Source organism: Dipodomys merriami, unplaced genomic scaffold (assembly GCF_024711535.1).
Source record: "Dipodomys merriami isolate MVZ:Mamm:240054 unplaced genomic scaffold, mDipMer1.0.p SCAF_29, whole genome shotgun sequence".
In the NCBI taxonomy this organism is placed as follows: domain Eukaryota; kingdom Metazoa; phylum Chordata; class Mammalia; order Rodentia; family Heteromyidae; genus Dipodomys; species Dipodomys merriami.
Genome location: NW_027204381.1, coordinates 1,860,236 through 1,870,395, shown reverse-complemented (window position 1 = coordinate 1,870,395; position 10,160 = coordinate 1,860,236). Strand labels below are relative to the sequence as shown.

General features: G+C 50.3%; 1 protein-coding gene across 2 annotated transcripts in view; it reads left to right on the top strand.

Annotated features, from left to right (window-relative positions):
- The first annotated feature begins 8,620 nt into the window (after positions 1-8,620).
- Positions 8,621-10,160, top strand: part of LOC138838815 (ELMO domain-containing protein 1) — a 49,657-nt gene continuing 48,117 nt past the window's right edge. Inside the window, exon 1 of one of the 2 annotated variants that reach the window (XM_070038168.1) lies at positions 8,621-8,857. The gene's annotated coding sequence lies outside the window, so the exon portion shown is untranslated. The remainder of the gene's footprint in view (positions 8,858-10,160) is intronic. The other variant, XM_070038170.1, reaches the window with a different exon arrangement.

The window sequence follows — 10,160 nt, the reverse complement described above, 5'->3', positions numbered from 1 at the left end:
ACCCCATGGCTGTCATTATTATTTGTGAGTCTCTGACTCCTGATGTCATTTCTCATTACAAATCCTCCATGGTTTTCAGTGTTCTTTCAGTCTAATGAATATAAATGTTATGGCCGTCATAACTACACATTAACTGGTTCTAATCTAATCCAAGGAGGTCGAGGTGAGGTGAGAAGGTTGGACAAGCATTGGTTGGGAATTCAAATTGGTGGAGAGAGGGGAAACAAAGATTTAAGACTTAAAAATAAAAATCAGTCAGGCGCCAGTGACTCACACCTATAATTCTAGCTACTCAAGAGGCTAAAATCTAAGGATTGTGGATGAAAGCCAGCCCGGGGCAGGAAAGTCAGTGAGATTCTCATCTCCAATAAACTACTCAGGAAAAAGCCGGAGTGGCTCTGTGGCTTAAGTGGTAGAGCATTAGCCTTGAGTACAGAAAGGTTCAGGGACAGAGACCAGGCTCTGAGTACAAGCCCCAGGACAGGCAAAACAATAAAATTAAAAAAAAATAAAATGCATTAAGCTCCTGCCCAGCTTTCTTTTAATGTAGCTGGCAAATGTAACCAGCAGGTGGCAGCAATGGAAGAGGAACTTACAGTGGGTGCGGGGGAAGAAAGAAAGAAATGGGAGGTCGGGGGACTCTCTCTCAAGAGCTTTGGAATTGCTACAGCCTTCCAGCTGCTGAGGAGACCCTCTGAAGAACTTCCTGATGTGGTCCTACGCTTCAGAGTGCGGGTAGTCTGCAGTCAAAGTCAAGGGTTTAGGAATTGTAAGGAAATGTTACTAAGCCACAGTAACAAAAGGTATCCCCAATTTTAGTTCAGTTTGTAACCTGGAAAGTCCACTAGTAGCAGCAGCAATAGGGAAGCAATGTTTGAAAAAAAAATGTAGATGAACCAAGATTTAAGCCTTGGGTCACAGAACGCAGAAGAGACAGCAATGTCTGGGAACTACTGAGTCATTTGACACAGCACCCAGAGCCAATAACCCAGGCTGGACCACAGCTCCCTGCCAATGACTAAAGTAGTAGTAAGAAGCTAAGGACAGGTCTCCTGCAAGGATGAGATCCAACTTAGGAGACACTCTTGCCATAGAGAACCATAAAGGTTATGTTCTCTTCCTTGTCCATTATCTATCATGTGGTTAGTGATGGGGAATGAAAGGAGAGTCAGACTAGGCAGAGAGAAGGAAGCAATGGGTGTTTCCTCCCTCCCCCATATATTGAAGAGGGGGTTCTCAGGTTCTAATTGCATGGGCTCAGAAACAGCAATAATGAAGCAGGAAGTTCTATAAACTTCACAAAGCACTCAGACTAGACCCAAGGAGATAATGAAAAGGAGTGTTAAATGTCTCCTACCTGGGACAGGGCTGGGGGTAGCAGCTAAGTCAGGTTTGTGCCTGCAGGTGAGAGGTCAAGAAGCCAGTGCTGAGGAGAGCAAGGCCAGTCAAGCCCTCAGGACAGAGGAAAAAGGGAGGGTCTTTTATTCTCCTGTCATGGGGCTTGAACTCAGGGCCTGGGCACTGTCCCTGGGCTTCTTTGGCTCAAGGCTAGTGCTCTACCAATTGAGCCTTGCTGTCACTTCTGGCCTTTTATTGGAGAGAAGAGTTTCACAGACTTTCCTGACTGGGCTGGCTTCTAACCCCAGTCCTCAGATCTCTCAGCCTCTTGAGTAGCTAGGATTACAGGCGTGAGCCACCAGTGCCTGGCTCCTTTGATTCTTATTTAGGTCTCCCAAGCAGTACTCAATCAGGCATAGTTGTAGGGGGAAGAAAAGGACCTCTGACTACTGAAGGTAGATCTGCTTTTGTTGGATAGGAGTTCACCGTAGGGCATTATTTAAATTTTTAAAAAGGACCTGGTTTATTTCAAAAGTCCCTTTTGCTTTCGCAATATATGATTTTGTACTTTCACTGATAATTAAGTGGTCCAGTGCCTTCCCAGCCTAAAACCCACTCTTCCCTTTACCTTCTCCAGCCACCAGAGGCCACTCTCCGCTTTACATGAATGTGGTATTGAACTACATTCCTTTTGCGTTCCCAGGCTCGTCCTATCAAGTGTGTGACCTCCTTCCTTCCTATCAGCCTAATTGTGTCTTCACTGTTGGGAGAGTCACCTGGTACACCTCCTTCCTCTCTACTTACCTCACACTCCTTCCTGGTCCTTTATGCATTTCCACTCTAGATTATTCTTACCGTGTGTGTGTGTGTGTGTGTGTGTGTGTGTGTGTGTGTGTGTGTGTGTGTGTGTGTGTGTGTGTGTGTGTGTGTGTGTGTGTGTGTGTGTGTGTGTGTGTGTGTGTGTGTGTGTGTGTGTGTGTGTGTGTGTGTGTGTGTGTGTGTGTGTGTGTGTGTGTGTTTACCACTCCTTGTTTGCCTCGTGTAGTGTTTATCTCTCTGCCTCTACCCCACCACGGCAGTTTATACTCACGGAGCCCCCACAACACTGAGAAAGTTTTGTAAATGATATCAGTGGTTGGAAAATAGATGGGGGAGGAAGAAAGAGAAAAAAGAAGAGAGCAAGAGAGGATAAGGAGGTGTGTGATCTCTTGGCATCTGTGATACTCATTTTTCCTTACCCCCTTGTTAAAAAATAAACCCCATCGCTGGGAATGTGGCTTAGAGGTGGAGTGCTTGCCTAACATGCACAAAGCCCTGGGTTCGATTCTCAGCACCACATAAACAGAAAGAGCCAGAAGTAGCGCTGCAGTTCAAGTAGTAGAGCAAAAAGAAGCATTAGGGACAGTGCTCAGGACCTGAGTTCAGGCTCCAGGACTGGAATATATATATGGACTGTCTTTGAGTAACAACCTAGTAAAACCTAAAAACACAGTGTGTGTGTGTGTGTGTGTGTGTGTGTGTGTGTGTGTGTGTGTGTGTGTGTGTGTCTGTCTGTCTGTCTGTCTGTCTGTCTGTCTGTCTGTCTGTCTGTCTGTCTGTCTGTCTGTCTGTACTTGCCTGCCTGGGCTGGCTCTGAACCATATCCACAGATCTCAGCCACCTGAGTAGCTCAGATTACAGGCATTGAGCCACCAGCATCCAACCAAATTAAAGCTTTTAACTTCCATTCCCTCTCACCAATTAGCAGTCGACTTGGGGGTCACCGTGGGAGGCAATATCACAGGAAGTTAAAAAGCAGACCAGACCTTGGGTCTCATCTCTAAGATCACAACTACTGCATGGCTAAGAAGCTTTGTTTAGGGGCTGGGAAGGTGGCTCAGTGGTAGAGCGCTTGCCTTGCAAGCCTGAGGCCCTGGGTTCGATTCCTCAGCACCATATAAGCAAAAAGAAAAAAGCCGGAAGTGGCGCTGTGGCTCAAGTGGTAGAGCGCTAGCCTTGAGCTGAAGAGCTGAGGGACAGCGCCCAGGCCCAGAGTTCAGGCCCCACAACCGGACCCAAAAAAAAAAAAAAAAAAGAAGCTTTGTTTATTTGGTCCTAAGCAATCTCCATCTACTATGGTGACTCTCATATAAACCCTGTCACAATTTTATCACTAAAGAAATCAGGAGGCATGGTAAGTCCAATGACCCACCACGTCAGTGCTGTACCCAGAATTCTATAGGTCAATAAAATCCATTCTACTCCCACAGAGTGACCTTAAATTTAATTTTAAACTATACACAATAATCAAAATTAGATCAGGTGTAATAACTTTTTTAAGTCCAGACCCTTCCTTTCTCGTTTTTATTATTAAGCAAATACATCAAAGAATACTCTGCTAGTATCCATTCTCCAGGACACAACAGTTAAGAATAGAGCTGGATCAAAACCAAATAAATGGGTCATGACTTCTACCCCACCCACAAAATGATCTAGGCAGTAAATTCCTGCTTGGCCATTGCTCAATCTAATCTTGCTAAAGAAAGAATCTTCTGGGTGGGGAAATATTTTAGTCAAATGCATTCCTAAGGATGGTGTTCAATAAGAGATCTCTGGAACAAGGAAGTATATCCCCAAGTCTGGAAAAGCCCCAAGCTTGTATCACTTATAATAAGCAATGAGGAGTCTAAATAGATGACAGAGCTCAGCAACTCCTCTTCTGCTTCCTTGTTAGCTCTCCTGCCGTGACTTTAGAAACAGCCTCCTGCTCTGTGGATTCTTTATTCATCACTTAACAATTCTAGATCACATGATCTCAGTTTCAACTTCTTCTCTGTGAATTGCATGTTAATCTGCTAGATCGAGTTTTTTTATCCAAAAAAATAATTCATAGTGCAGAAGTACAGAAACATATAGATTTGTGACTGGAGGCGAATTTGTGAGAGAAGGGAAAAATGAAGTTAAAGTCTCATGAATCAATTCTAGGACTTGCAGGGAAATGAGCTGTAGTTGGGGATAGTCAAGGAGAGATGAGAACTGTCATGCACTTGTTCATTCAGTTCACATCTTACTGAGGCTCTATTACATTTTGGTCATCCGCTAAGTCCTGTAATGGAAGGATGAATGACACGTTGCCCTTGAGTTGCTCACGTTGGCCAAGGGCAAGGTCATCACTGGTTGTGGTGGAATACATTTATTCACAAATATGTTCTGGAAAAGTTGGTTCTTGGTGTGCTTTGCACTAGACAATAAGAGGACCAGAGAGAAACACAGAAGTCCTTCAGCTAGCAGATCCACAGAATCCGACAAAGAATAACTAAGGACATAAATACAGAGGAGAGGGGAAGGGACTAGAAACAACACAAGATCCTGGAAAAGATATGTGGCACCCAGGAGACTTCAGAAATCTGGACTCTGGCCATAGGAGAAATGTTGTTCTCCAATGACAGAAAGGATGCAATTTAACATGGAAACTGAATTCTCTGTCCCTCCCCCGCCCCCTTCAATTCATCACAGCAAATACCTATTTCACAACGAGTGCCTATTTCAAGAGATTTGGGATTAGGACCATTTTAGCCAAAGGAGTCCAAAGAGTAACAATTATTTGATCCAACAACACATTGCAAGGGCTCTGTCTCCATCTCCATCCAGTTTGGTTAGCCCGTGGCCAGCAGTAATATTTTGGAGAGTCAAGAACGTAGATGAATTTGCTTAGTAACACAAAGACAAAGGAGTGGTTGATCTGTTTGGGGTGATCAATTCTAGGAATCTTCTCTGTGTTGTTTTCTCAGAACATAGCACAGTGCCTTCACAAAATAGCTTTACAATGCTTAGACACCTGTAATATACTGTGGGAAGTACTATAATAGCAGCATACAATGGCATTATGACAGTAGAGAATTAACTCTGTCTTGTGGTTGGGGCAGGTTTTGTTTTGTTTTGGGAGCCAGGGATTCAACTCAGGGCCTTGTGCTAGCTAAGCAGGTGCTCTACCACTTGAGCCAGACTCACAGTTCTTTCTACTTGAGTTATTTTTCAGGTAGAACTTTTGCCTTGGCTAGCTTCCAACTACAATCCTCTTTCCTATGGGGATGCTCGTGGGTCGCTGGGATGATAGGCATGTACTTCTATGCCTTACTTCTTTGTTGAGAGAGCAGTCTCACTTAACTTTTACTGGGGTTAGCCTCAAATATCTATCTTCCTGATCTCTGCCTCCCACGAGCTAGGTTTACACTTTTAAATCACCACGCTCAGTAAGGCTTTAGAGATGGGAGCATTTGAGTGTGAAGAGTAGGTCTTCGTGAAGTGTAGTGGAAAGAAACAATGGAACACTGTGAATACAGGCAATGCATCATGAAGGCATAATATGTTTGAAGATTGTGAGAAGTATATTGTTTGAAAGTTACTCCCTAAAGCAGAGGATAGGAGGAAAGAGACATAAATGTCCTTCCAAACTAGACATGTTACTTCAGGTTCAGTCCCAAGGCAAGGACTGCAGGGAGATGCAGATAAACCTTCCCCCTCCTCCTCCTCTTCCTCCTCCTCCCCCTCCTTCTCCTCTTCCTCTGTATTCCCTCCTCTAGTTTATAAGCTTACAATGCATCTTGCCTAATTTCGTTGGTAAAGTAAATTTTTTTCTCTAATGAGAAGGCTAACACTCTACCACTTGAGTCACAGCGCCACTTCTGGTTTTCTAGTGGTTTATTGGAGATAAGAGTCTCACAGACTTTCCTGCCCGGGCTGGCTTTGAACCACAATCCTCAGAGCTCAGCCTTCTGAGTAGCTAGGATTTCAGGTGTGAGCCACCAGCGCCTGGTGACACCTGGTTTTCCTAAGAGATGCATTTTTTTTGTTTGTTTTTTTTTAATTTAATTTAATTTTATTTGAGAACATACTGTACAGAGGGGTTACAATTACATGGGCAGGATAATGCATACATTTCTTACCAAGCATTGCAGCCTCCTCCTTTGTTTACCCTTCACCTCCCTTCCCAGCCTCCCCCCTCCCCCCCACCCAATCATACCCTCCCTAAGGGATGCATTTGTGTAAATAGAGTACAGCCTCGAAAGCAAAGTGAAATAGTTGATACTTTTAACAATGATTCAAAAAATTAAAAAGATAGGGCTTTCAGGTCCTTAAAAAAAAACCTCTTGTGGGGCTGGGAAGGTGACTCAGTGGTAGAGTGCTTGCCTTGCATGCATGAGGCCCTGGGTTCCATTCCTCAGCACCACATAAGCAAAAAGAAAAAAGCCAGAAGTGGCACTGTGGCTCAAGTGGTAGAGTGCTAGCCTTGAGCTGAAGAGCTGAGGGACAGCGCCCAGAGTTCAGACCCCATGACCGGACCCCCCCCAAAAAAAACCTCTTGCTTCCATTTCCTGGAATTCATTTGGTAAATATTATATGATCAGAGGCACAGGGGCATTGCACTTTGGGGTTCCTCCCCTAAGGGTACCCTCCTTTGGTCTCACTGTGTATGAATGCCTAGAGTCCTGTATAATTTATCATGTCCTGGTATATATTAGATCTAGCTTCCACATATGAGAGAAAGCAAGTGCTGTTAAGTCTCTTCAAGCTTGGTTAACCTTCCTTAACATGATTTGTTCTAGGTTCATCCATTTCTCTGCAAATGACATATGAATCTTTCGAATGGTTTTGTCAAGTTCCATTGTGTATAGTACCACATATCCTTGGATCCACTCATCTATTGTAGGACATCTGGGCTGTTTCTGTAACTTGGTTCTTGTGAGCAGTGCAACAATGAACATGTATGTGCAACATGGATGTATGTTTGGAGGCTTTTAGGTCTTCCTGTGAAGAGGGAACACAATCACCAAATAATAGAATAGAGGAAAGAAGACAGGGAGACTTCCACTTCAGTGAGGATCCACAATGTGACAGGTTCCTCTACCTGCCATCTGTCCCCCTTCTGCAGCTGGCTGTCACGGAGCTCCTCATGGCCCAGAGAGCTAGATCCCATCACCCTCCATTTCACAGATGGGAAATCAGGGGTGCAGAAAGTCTAAGTGACCTGCTGAGGATGGGAAATGAGACTGAAATAAACATCTGCTCCCAAGCCCATGCTGTTTTCCCAGGTCCTATGTGCCTCTAAGAATGAATGAGGCTTTGGACTGGGAACGTGGTTCAGTGGTAGATGCTCACCTAGCATGCATGAAGGCCTGGGTTCCATTCCTTTGTACCACAAAAGCAGAAAAAGCCGGAAGTGGCGCTGTGGTTCAAGTGCTAGGGCACTAGACTTGAGCAAAAGAAGCTCAGGGACAGTGCCCAGGCCCTGAGTTCAAGCCCCAGAACTGGGAAGGAAGGAAGGAAGGAAGGAAGGAAGGAAGGAAGGAAGGAAGGCAGGCAGGCAGGCAGGCAGGCAGGCAGGCAGGCAGGCAGGCAGGCAGGCAGGCAGGCAGGCAGGCAGGCAGGCAGTTTTTGACTTGCTATGGAGATGACTCCGTAAAGACAATTCCAAAGGAAGGCACAGAGGTCTCCGTGTGTGTGTGTGTGTGTGTGTGTGTGTGTGTGTGTGTGTGTGTGTGTGTGTGTGTGTGTGTGTGTGTGTTGGATTCAAGGTCAGTCCTATGATGGTCCCCAGGTAGCCCTGGCTCACAACGTCTAGAATTCATCCCACTATAATTAACCTCGGGGTTAAGGCATTGTTTAAGAGGCCCGGGTTGAAACTCAGATATGGCCTGGGAGGACTGACGCCGGGTCTCAGTTACACCTCATTAAAGAGCTGCCTCTTTGGTCCACTTGACCCCGAGTCAGGGATGGCGGGGGCTACCGGGGGGGGGGGGGGTCCCAGGGCGCAGGAAGCCCCCGGGGAGGGTTGGGTATCTGGTCCCCCAGTGTTACTCAGGATCAAAACCAACTTTGCCAGACTGTTGACTGGGGGTGGGGAGGGGGGGTCTCCCCGCTTCTCAGTCTTCCAGTCTTGGGTACCCCCCCACCCCCAGTCAATTGACCCCCCCCAACCCAGCCATCGCAGCCAACTCCTTGCCCTCAGTCCAGAACTGCCAGATCCGCAGATTTAACCCTTTCCCCACCCACCCCGACTGCGGTGTGGGGGTCAGGGTGTGTGTGTTGGGGTGGGGGGGCGCTCACTCCTTCACTTGCTTCCCTCCCCCCCCATCCCCAGGCACCAGGACTGGGCATGCTCAGTAGCCGCCCGCGTCGGGTTCCCAGGGAAACCTCGCCCGCCCTCGCCGGCTGCTCTCGGTCGCCTCCTGGCCGCGGGCCGCGCAGGGTGCATCCCGGCTCGCTGCTGCGCTCCCGGCGCCCCAGATTCCCGCCCCGCCCCTGCCCGCGCCCCTCCCGCGTCCATCCGCCCGCCCGCAGCCAGTGCGGCAGCCGCGGCCGCCTCCGTCCTGCCCTGGGCGCGGGGAACCCACCGACCGCGCCGGTCACCCATCGCCGATCGCGCCGCGGAGCGCCGCGCGCGCAGCAGCCCGAGCGCCGGGCGAGGGACGCGGGATGGCCCCGGCTGGGCTGCGCGCTGGCAGCCGCTGAGCCGGCCGCGGCCGTCGTCCGGGTCCGGGTGAGTGGCGACCCCCGGCGGCCTCGGAGGGGCGAGGGGGGCGAACGCATGCCCTTGGAGAGCGGCGAGGTGGCGGCGGGGACGCGGGGCGCCGCGGCGCTGCGTTCGCCGCGCTGTTGTGGGCGCAGCAGAAATGCCAAGGAGGGGGAAAGGCGGCACGCGAGGCGAATCCGATCGCTCCTGGTTGGGTGCGGACTCCCCGGGGTCACCAAGACCGTAATCCTCACCCCCAATCCTGCCCTCCCCCCCACGCCGCACTCCCCAACCCCACAGCGCCCGCAGGTCGGAGCCTGTTTGTCTCCCGGCCTGGGTGCCGGTCGCCTAGCGACTGAACGCCGCGGGCTTGGGGAGGTAGAGGCGGGGGGGGGGGGGATCCCCGAACAGAGGCCAAAAAATGGGGAGCGGGGACAAAAGGGCGGCCTGGTTGGGGCGAGAGGATGGGTGGTCCCGGTGTGTGTGTGTGTGTGAATCTTGCCCTCCGGGACTGTGACCCCCCCGCCCCCGATCGTGCGGAGCTGGGGAAAGCTAAGCGGGGTTGCAGCGGGGCTGGAGGAGGAGGAGCCGTCGGCGGGACCCGCGCTTTACGCCCCGCATCTGCTCCGAGGCGGGGGTCGGGGACGGGGTGGTGGCGGGGGGGGGGGGAGAGCTGGGATTCTGCCCCCGGGGAGCGTCGCGGGTCCTGGGCCAGGTGGAATCGGGCAGGAGCGGGGAGCGATCGCGGGCAGCACGGTGCCCAGCGTGTGGAGCGCGCGCGCGCGCGGTGGAGGTGGAGGGCGGGCGGGGAGGGGGGACAGAGGGCGTCCGTCCGTCGTTCTTTCCGAGCGTGGGCACCGGCCAGCCCTTCCCGTCTCTCACTCACGGCTGTTTCTCTCCAAGTGGCGAGTCCGGTAACACACCTTATGAATATTTCACCGACGACCTCACAGGCTGGCTTGCTCCGCGATCGAGTTTAATGAATCCTGGGTGTCCGCCTTCCTGCTCTCCCCCCCCGCCCCCCTCGCGCCTTTCCCGGGGCTGGGGGGGGGGGCAGATTGGGACTCCCAACCCGGGCCTTGAGCCCTCCGAACACCATCTCGCTACCCCCCCCCCCGCCCCGAGCTTGCTGGCTTTATCTATGTATTCGTTTGAGATCGGTGCCGCCTAAACCGAGGCCGTCATTCACCCCAGTTTTGGGCAGGCATCCAGGCATTGTTCTGCATCTCCGCAGTGTCCGCCGGTGGTGTCTGTCCGTCCGACACCCGTGCCGGCAATATGGTGCAAAGCAGGTAGCGTGCTCGGGCTGGGACAGACCTCTTAATTCCCG